An 8,629-nucleotide genomic window follows, 5' to 3' on the forward strand; every position below is an offset into this window, starting at 1 on the left:
ATCTTCTCCATGACCTGCGGAAATTTCAGTTGAAGCAAACCTCCTGGGACGTGCTCCGCCCTCTCGTCTGGATGTAGACTTGGGACCTCCGAGGTCGGCTAGATGGGGCCTCCAACCTTGTCCAGATTTTCCCAGTTTCTACAGGCTGGTGACACTTACCAGGTCACGAGAGCGAAACCCCTTCCTTAGGCACGAGGCCAGCAGACAGCCACTGGGGGAGATGCCAGGAAAATGCAGAGCATCCCTGGACGCCCCTGCAACAACGCTTCCAATTCCCTGAGGATCACCTGGAAGGATCGCCTTCCAGAAGCTACGAACACCAGGGTGACAGATGGAGCTGGACCAGGGTGGGTGGTCCCCAGATGGCCAAGGCAGGAGCTGACCTGCAGCTTGGGGGGCGCTGTGGTGGGCACAGGGCATAGGTCAAAGTGTTTTTCTGTTTGTTTTTTGTTTTTTGAGGCAAAAATGCCCCACAGGCTGATGCCACCTCCTTGCCGTGCTGCGGTGCCCATCCTCCATCGTGAGCTGGCTGGACACGGCCCAGAAGGGCCATGGCCTCCTCCTGTCTGTCAGGTTCTCAGTGTTCTCTTGTTCCGGGGTTTGGGACAAGTCCCCAGTTCTCCATAAAGATCCGGCTTCTTCCTGAGAGCGTGTCCTCCTGTTTAGGCTGTCCCCGCCCTGTGGGCTGCAGGCTGGGATGACGGGGACTGGCCTGGGAGGTGGTCTGCACGCAGGGGCGCCTCCGTTTGGGGGAAGGCCTGACTCTGGCTGGAGCTGCGCCACCATCAGAGGCCCCCGAGAGCTGGGTAGTCAGAGCTATGGATGCCGGGCTACAGAGCCTCCTCTTCGGGAAGCTGCCCTCTCCCTGTGGGCCTGCAGACCCCCTGCCTCACCTGCATGGATTCCCTCCCCACCACTCCCTGCTGAGCGAGGCGTTCCCCACAATCATGGCTTCCCTCCCGATCCTTCTCCTGCACAACTGAGCACCACAGAAACCACACGGACAACTAGTGACCTGGGGGCTGTGGATGCGTGAAACTGAGCTGCCCTCCTACCGGATGGACGTCCTTCTTGCAAATCCTGACCCCTGATCACTGCCCTAAACCCCGACGGCTTCTGACCCACGCAAGGCCCAATTGGGGGACGGGCGAGGGAAGAAACAAGGAAAAGGGACATATTGAAGAACCGTAGTCGTACACACAGAGTAGACTGAGAGCTAATGTCCACGGTGCAGCTCGAGCTCTTCCAAACATGAGCCAAAGACCAGCCACCCAATGGAAAGGTCTAGAGAAATGAGGAAGAGTCAGAGAAGAGGCACAAGTGGCCACATTACAAATCAGAGAATTTTTAAATTTGCTGATATTAAAGGCATGGAATTGAAACAATGAGTTCGTGTCACGTAGATTGGGCAAGTGTAACAAAATTAATAATCCCGAGTGTTGATTGGGTTTAGGAGACGAGCCCTCTCACACACTGCTGATGAGCTTCAGTTCATCCATTTGGGGAAAATGTGACAGTCCCTGTGAAAATATATAAGGACATACCCTGTGCCCCCAACATTTATTCTTCTGGAAAACTCACAAAAGCAAACAGTATTATATACACAAATAAGTCAGTGCAGCAGGTTTTGAGGTAAGAAACTGTCCAAATGACCACCGATGGGGCATTGGTTAAAGAAGGAAAGGAAGTCATCGTTCACACCGATGAGGAAACCTAGATGTGTCCTCAGATGACCACGTGCACCATACACTGACCAATGGAAACCTGTGAACCTCTGTGCTCTCTGAGCTCAGTTTTGCAGAAATATCAGACAGAGAGATCTGTGCACAGGAACAATCCAGACTCCACTACGGATGAATCAGGGTTTGCTATATGCAGAGTTGATCAGGGTGTGCTTTCCTCACTGTCTACAACGGACGCTTCTACGTTATATAAATCTCTCACTGTGCTCAGGTCTTTCCTTTACAAAGCAGACTTGATTTTCTAAGAGCAGTTTTAGCTTCTCAGCAGCACCAGGCAGAAGGGACAGGGATTTCCCACATGCCCTGTGCCCGCACGCATGCGTGGCCTCTTCGTTATGAACATCCGCCGGCCCACTGGGGCATTTGTCACAGTGAATGCCCCTCCGTCCAAGTCATCACACCCAGAGCCCAGAGTTTACCTCAGGGATCACTATTCTATGAATTTGGGCCAACACACAAAGACATGCATCTACCATTATAGAACCATACAGAATATTTTCGCTGCCCTAACATCCCATGATCCACCTCTTCATGACTCCCACCCCCCACCCCTTGCAAACATGGAGGTTTTTACTGTCTCCATCATTTTGTCCTTTTGAGAAGGTCATGTAGTTGGAATCATACAGTGTGTAACCTTTTCAGATTGGCTTCTTTCATGTGCTAATATGCATTTGAGTTTCCTGCAGGTCTCTTCCTGGTTTGATAGCTCATTTCTGTTTAGTGCTGAGTGATAGTCCATCGTCTGCAGGGACCCGTTTATTTCTTTATTCATCTAGTGCAGGACATCTTGGCTGCCTCCACATTTTGGCAATTATGGTTGAAGTTGCTGAAAACATCGGCATGTAGGTTTTAGTATGAACTAAGCTTTTAGCCCTTTGGGTAATTAGCAGGAAGCATGACTGCTGGATCATATGGCAGGAGTATGTTTAGTTTTCTAAGACACCACAAAACTATGTTCCAAAGTGGCCGCAGCATCTCGCATTCCCAGGAGCAGTGACCTAGAACTCCTGTTGCTGCACGTCCTCGTCAGCATCCAGTGTTGTCAGGGGTCCAGATTTCGGTCATTCTAACAGGTGTGCGGTGGCGTCTCATTGCTTTCATTTGCATTTCCCTGATGACATATTGTGGGGAGCATCTTTCCAGGTACTTAATTCTCATCTGTGTATCTTTGGGGAGGTGTCTGTGAGTGCCATTGGTCTAGTTTTTAATTGGGTTGTTTGTTTTCTTATTGTTGAGTCTTCAGAGTTCTTTCTATCTGTTGGATAACAGTTCTTTATCACACTTGTCTTTTGCAGACATTTTCCCCCAGTCTGTGGCCTGTCTCTTCCTTCTTGTGACATTGTCTTTTCAGAACAGGTGTTTCATTTTCCTGAAGTCCAGCTCATCTCATCTTTCTTCTATGAATTGTGCCTTTGGTGTCTTGTCTGAAACATCATCGCCAAACACAAGGAAACCTAGATTTCTCCTAGTTATCTTGTGGGAGTTTCATAATTCTTCATTTTATATGGAGGTCATTGACCCACTCAGTTAATTTTTGTGAAGGGTGTAAAGTCTGTGTCTCGGTTCCTTTCTTTTCCTTTCCTTTCCTTTCCTTTCCTTTCCTTCTTTCCTTTCCCTTCCTTCCTTCCTTCCTTCCTTCCTTCCTTCCTTCCTTCCTTCCTTCCTTCCTTCCTTTGCTTGTGGATGTCTGATTGTTCCAGCACCATTTGTTGGAGAGATGGTGTTTCTTCCATGGTGTTGCCTTTGCTCTTTTTCAAAGATCAGTTGACTGTCTCTATGTGGATCCATGTCTGGGCTTCCATTCTGTTCCGTTGCTCTATTTGACTCTACTCTCACCGATACCGTACTGTCTTGATTACTGTAGGTTTAGAGTAGGTCTTGAAGTTCGGTGGTGTCAGTCGTCCACTTTTGTTCTTCTGCAATATGGTGTTGGCTACTCGGAGCCTTTGTCTCTCCATACAAATTTTAGAATCATTTTATCCATATCTACAAAATAACTTGCTGGGATTTAGATTGGGATTGCACTGAATCTATGGATCAAGTTGGGAACAACTGGTATCTGGGCAATATTGAGTCATCTTATCCATGAACATGGACTATCTCTCCATGTATTTAGTTCTCTGATTTTGTTTATCAGAGTCTTGTAGTTTTCCTCATAAAGGTCTTGTGCATATTTTGTTAGATTTATACCTACATAGTTCATTTTTGGGGTGTCAGTCATTTTGAAATTCCATTTCTTTGTTGCTGGTGTATAAGTGAGCAGATGAGTTTGGTGCAGTGATCTCGTGGGTCCTGCAACCGTGCTATCATAACTCATCAGATCTAAGACTTCTCCTTCTTCTTCTTCCTCTTCCTCCTCCCCCTCCTCTTCCTTCCCCTCTTCTTCTTCTTCTTGTTCCTCTTTTTTTGTTGATTCTTTTGGATTTTCTAAGTGGAAAACCATATCACCTGTGCTCAAAGATAGTTTTAATTCTTCCTCCCCAGTCTGTATGCCTCCTATTTAAGTTTCTGGTCTTACTGTATTAGCTGGGGCTTCCAGTCCAACCCTGAAAGGGGTGGTGATTGGGGCCATCCTGCCTCATTCCTTGTCTTAGAAGGAGCACTTTGCATCTCTCACCCTTAAGTATGCTGTTAGCTGTGCTGTTTTTGGAGATGATCATTATCAAGTTGATGAAGTTGATAAACTATTCTTAGTTTACTGGGAGTTTTGTTTTTTGTTTCTTTTTTTTTTTAGATTTTATTTATTTATTTGACAGAGACAGAGAGTGAGCACAAGTAGGCAGAGCAGCAGGCAGAGGGAGAGAGAGAAGCCAGCTCCCCACTGAGCAGGAAGCCCAATGAGGGACTCGATCCCAGGACTCTGGGATCATGACCTGAGCCGAAGGCAGATGCTTAACTGACTGAGCCACCCAGGCGTCCCATTACTGGGAGTTTTTTATCATGAGTGAGTCTTGGGGCTCAGTCATTTTTGGAGTCAAAGAAAACAATGAAGAAAATGAATTTGGTAGAGGAACACCATTAGGCAGGTAATACTCATTTGTGCAGGTAGACCCAGTGTCCCCTGTTCTCTGGGACACAGACTCTATTCCACCTACACAAATACCATATATACCTTCCAAGTTGCCAAGAACAATTTGGAACAAACTAGCTTAAAGCAAATGGATTCATATCTCTTTTCTACACATATGGGAGTCAGAGTAGCTCCAGGGAAGACCATCTCTCATAATCAGGCAAAGGCATAACTTCCTAAAGGACAAGCCACAGAGTTTCAGGAGGAAACATGGTTTCTCGACTGAAATGAGTGCTTGGCTTGTCCAAGAACACTGGCTAGTTGTCTGGACCCCAGCGTCAGCCACTGTTGAGCCTCAGATACCTCTGTGATGTTAGACAGTTGTGTTCTCCTTCTCCACCAGGCTGTCATTGTTCATACTGTTGTTTCTGGTTGTCACCAATTAATGAAGGTGCAGATGCTCTGGTTCCCTGTCAGGCCCCGACCCCTCCCAGCATCCCTCCCGTCCCTGCAGACCCCACCCCAGGAGCAGGCACGTCTCCAGCCTCAGAGAAAACTTTCTTTATGAGCCCAACTACCCCTCTGCACCTACACCTCCCTCTGCACCTTGGCTCCCATTCCTCCCTGTTTCTGGAAAGCATTTCCCCTTCCCTCCATTTTGAAGTTAAGGGATAGTCAGATGACATACCTGCCACACAGGTGATGTTGTTTTTCCTAATGCACATCTGAAGAAACTTCTATGTCTTTCTTTCATTTTCAGTGTGTAATTGTTCTATGAAAAGAACAAATAAAAGGATGCAAAATAGTCATCTCCTGTCCCACCCTCTCCGTCATACAGACCCCTCTGCAAAACAATCACTTCCAATTCTTAACTATTTCTTATGGCATTACATCTGTGTTTTTAAAAAATGTTCTTTTTAAAAAATAATGTTCTTATATTACTATTCTCGGATCAATTTCAGGCACCATGTACTTTGCATCATGAAACATGAGGATTTTCCTCTCTTCCATGGCTCTCCCTCACCTTCCTCCCTCCAAAGAACATATAGATGGCATTTTTTTGGTTAAATCAATTGTATTTATAATCTATAATTCTATAAATAGCTCAACTATTCAGCATGTATTATGAGCTAGTCACCTTTCTAGGCTGTGATGATATAACTACTAATTTATCATATAAATACTATAGTTAACTCAATTCACGGACGAAGAAAGCAAAGTACCTCCTGCTACTATTTGCGAGATCATGAAGCCAGTAAGGGGCAGAGCTGGGATTTGAGGCCAGATAGGAGGTCTGCCTCTAGAATCTGAGCTTTAACCACTAGGCGATCCTACCTCCATAGCCTGTTTATGGAGTGCTTACTATTGTGCTCAGTGCTGGGGGTACACAAATGAACAAAATTAATCCCCAGCCTTCAAGAACTTGTATTTTTGGGGGGACACTGGAAATGAGCAAGTGACCAAGGAGATATGAGGTCGGGGGGGCCAATGGGAGGAACACAGGAAGCAGAGTCAGGCAGGGGAGCTGGTGTTCCAGAAGGGTCTCTCTGGGGAGGTGGCAGAGGCTGAGTCGGGGTGAGCGGGAGCCATGGAGGTGCGTGGAAGGACATCGCAGGCAGAGGTGACGTGAACCGAGGCCCCAAGCTGGGAGGTGCCCACGCTGCTGGAGAAGCTGCCATGGGCTCGGGCTGCAGGGGAGAGACGGGAGCAGCAGGGAGAGGGGTGGGGGAGGCGGCCCGAGCCCCCGGGAGCCCCAGGGTTATCCTAGGTGGGTTGGGGGGTCAGCAGAGCATGCTGAGAGGCGCGGGGGCAGGGCGTGAGGCCGGCGGAGAGGCCCCTGTGGCCGTGTGTGGGGGACACAGTGCAGGGCTGTGCGGCGAGGGGGGAGCCTGGGAGAGGACCCGGCGGAGGGGCTGCTGGTGGCTTGGCCTCTACTCAGAAGCGAGGGATCTGGAGCCAAAGCGCTAGGCTTCCAGTGTGGCTCTGCCCCCTCCTGGCTTCACCGCCCTGGACAGTTGAGTGAGAGGAGCTCCAGGTTCTTCACGGGTAGAATGGAGACATGGTGGAGGGGGTGGGACGTGGGGGATTCGGGAAATACCTTGGAGTCAACAGGCCTGCTGATGGGTCAGATGTGGAGTACGTGAGGAGGGGAGGTCCGAGGTGGCCCCAGGATCTGGGCCTGGGCACTATAGAGGGTGGTGGTGCCTGCAAGGGCATTCGGGAGCAAACAGGAGTCCCCTGCAGCCTGGGTGAGCTCACTGGCCCCGCACAGACCCGGGGACTCGCCCAGCGACTCCTGCAGCAGCTGCCCATCCCCACTGTGCTGAGAGCTCGGGGGCTCGGGGCCATCCAGCCCTGTGTCCAGGGACACGCAGGGAAGGCGTGGGGAAGAGGGGACTCAGCCTCACTGTGTCTGGTCCCAGAGCCTGCGCTCCCCCGGCTGCAGACGGAGTCTCTGCATCTCCAGGAGGGTGTCCAGTCCGAAGCCCAGTGTCAGCACAAAAGCCACACTGCCCAGTGCATGTCCTTGGGCTCAGGGTCATGAGCTGTCTGCCCACCAGGGAGCTGTGTCCAGGCAGGATGGAAGTTTCCAGAAGTGTCCAAGAGTGGGAGAAGCAGCCCCCACCCTGAGCTGGGCTGGAGCATCTGGCCGTGTGTGACGCAGCAAGTGTAGGGCTGGTGGGCGGCTGTGGTCGGCAAAGGGCTGCTGTGGACCTCAGAGGCTGCAGAGAAGCAACCACAGGCCTCCTGTCCTCCGCCTGGGGGTGTGAGACAGGAGAGAGGCTGCCCTGGGTCACGCTTGTCCTCCCTCCCCCTCAGTGTGGCTTCTCAAGGACTACAGTGGACTGGGGTCTGGAAAGACCAGTGGCCTAGAGTTGTAAAAAGTCCCAGGGGCTGCCCCAGCATGGCATGTGGGCTGGCTGACCCTCCGGGGTCCCCGGCCTGCAGCTGCTGGGGGCTCCCTCCCGGGCCCTGCGCCCCACCCCAAGCTGTGGTTTCCACAAGCAAACAGTTCTCACCCTGAGAGGGCTCGCCCAGGGCTGTGGGGACAGGGACAGGGGCATAGCTGATGTGGTCCCCATCACCCTGAAGGGACCAGGGCATGGGCTGCCCAGATTAGAACTCCATCCGAGGGGCTTCTCTACCCAAGGCTCAGGGACGGCCCATGGAAGGGATCCCCCATCACTGGCTGGGAGCAGGGGAACAAGGGGAGCTTGAGTGCTCTCTGGTCTGAGGGACACTGAGCAGTTTGGGGGAGCCCAGACGGGAAGCGGTGACTTGCTGGAGGCCAACAGTGGGATGGGACAGTGGCGGCGATGCTGGATTTCTCAGAGTTCCTTGTTAGGGGTCCAGACCCTGACTCCTGCTCTGCTGGGTGACCTCTGGCAGGTGGTCCAAACCCTCAGGACTCAGGTCTCACATCCATAAAGTGGGTTTAACAGCCAACAGGCTGACCACCTTGAGTGCGGGGCCGCGGGCCAGTCCTGGGATCCAGCCTCAGGATCTGAGGGTCTGAGCAGCTGAGGGAGAGCCCAGGGGGCAGGGAAAGGGGCACCAGCCGGGGTTAGTGATGGAGCTGCTCCCCTGGGGTGCACGGGAGGCCACGGTTCTCAGAGGTTGTGGGAACCCATCTGGGAAGAAGAGGCCAGCCTGGCCGTCTGTAAGTGCCGTGAGTCTGAGGCCGCCGAGCCTGTGGCCAGAGCCGCGTGTCCCTCTCCACCCCTGCCTGTGTGTGAGCGCGGGCCCAGGGCTGGCGGAGCCTCACAGGGAAGGGGAGCTGAGGTGCTGCTCCTGGGGGGGGCTCGTCCTGTGGGGGGGGGGGCAGGGCCGGCCCTCGGCTGCAGACAGAGCCCTGGGGACCTGCAGTAGGGACATG

This window comes from Mirounga leonina, unplaced genomic scaffold (genome assembly GCF_011800145.1).
Source record: "Mirounga leonina isolate KUSES-001 unplaced genomic scaffold, KU_Mleo_1.0 Mir_60, whole genome shotgun sequence".
Classification (NCBI taxonomy): Eukaryota; Metazoa; Chordata; class Mammalia; order Carnivora; family Phocidae; genus Mirounga; species Mirounga leonina.